This window comes from Canis aureus, chromosome 12 (genome assembly GCF_053574225.1).
Source record: "Canis aureus isolate CA01 chromosome 12, VMU_Caureus_v.1.0, whole genome shotgun sequence".
NCBI lineage: Eukaryota > Metazoa > Chordata > Mammalia > Carnivora > Canidae > Canis > Canis aureus.
The window spans coordinates 7,299,964-7,301,590 of NC_135622.1; positions in this window are offsets into that span (position 1 = coordinate 7,299,964).

The window sequence follows — 1,627 nt, forward strand, 5'->3', positions numbered from 1 at the left end:
GTCAGGGCTCAGCTCAGCCAATGTAAGTATTCCCCATCTAAAAAATCATTCAGGGGATCCCTGGGTGGCTCATAAGTTTGGTGCCTGCCTTTGGCCCAGGGCGCAATCCTGGAGTCCCGGGAACGAGTCCCGTGTCAGGCTCCCGGCATGGAGCCTGCTTCTCCCTTCTGCCTGTGTCTCTGCCTCTCTCTCTCTCTCTATCATGAATAAATAAATAAAATCTTTTTAAAAAATAAAAAAAATCATTCAGTGCCTCTGTACTACTGAGTGCAGTTCAAACTCCTCCCCAGCCATCATGGGCCCTCTGCAGTTTGGTGTCCTGCACTCCTAGGCATCTCTTTCAGCTACTCTTTTTTTTTTTTTTTTTTTTTTGGTAAGATTTTATTTAGCTATTTGACAGAAAAAGAGAGAGAAAGACCACAAGCATGGGGAGGGGCAGGCAGAGGGACAGGGAGAAGTAGGTTCCCTGCTGAGCAAGGTACCTCCTGTGGGGCTCTATCTTAGGTCCCTGTGGTCATACCCTGAGCCTAAGACAGATACTTAAGGGACTGAGCCACCCAGGCGCCCCCTCCCTCAGCTATTCTTCACACCCTGGGCCTTTGTAAATGTCACCTCTTCTCTATCCACTTATTTCCTATTCTGCTCTCAAGAGTAGACAATTGATTAAGAGCAGCTTGAAGGCAGATAATGCCTTACTTGTCTCCATATCCTCAGGCCTCTCAGAGTGCTTGCCTTCAAGGAGCATCAGAGCTTCCTCCTGCAGGCAGCCTTGCTGGAAGCCTCCTGGTGTCTCTAGGAGACGCTGGGTGCTTCTCAGGACCAAGACAGATGCTGGGTAATGATGGCTCAAGGCTGGAGAATTGGAATTCTCATTCACCTAGGAGCATGACTGACTCTGCTTCTGATCCTGGTTGGCCTTAAAGAATCCAAAATGGATTTCCCCCCAATATTTCTGTAAAGAGGGGCAGGGGATAGGTACGTTTGCTGTGGGGTTTAAAGATAAAGGAGTTAAGAGCTGGGAAGTGCCTCCTTGGTCAACATATAAGTCAGACCAGACTGGCATCTCACATTCCTTTTGTCTTTTTCATAATCAGAGAGGAAGTGGAGGAAGAGAATGAGGAGCTTGAACAAAAATTCTGCCCGCTCTAAATGCACCCAGTCCTCGTTCTCTTTCAAACCCAGAACTCTCCTTGCATCATTCATTTGTAATTAAGCACGGCTTTGTGAGGTCTCAGAAAGCCTCCTACTGCTTTTCACTACGTTACTTTCCGTGTCTGCCTTTGGTACCGTCTGTGTTAGCCTACCAGAGGATGCCAAGCCCCTTCAGCATCCAGCACGGTGCCTTGCACACAACAGGTGCGTTCAAGAAGTTCTTGTTGAGGAATTCTTGAAGATGTTCTTAAGAAAGAAGGGAACGTGTAGCAATGCTCTCAGGGCGAGAACAGATACTTCTTTTGAGATACGGATCTGCCACCCGCGCAGAGTGGGCTTCTACGGGCTCCCCAGGTGTAGGGAGGGCTTTGGCTGAGACTGAGAACTTCGTCGCTGGAGAATAATAAAGTGGGCGGGATCCGGCTCTGGCGGGAGGACGAGGCGGAGTCACCGAGAGTTTGAGTGTTTCGGTCCA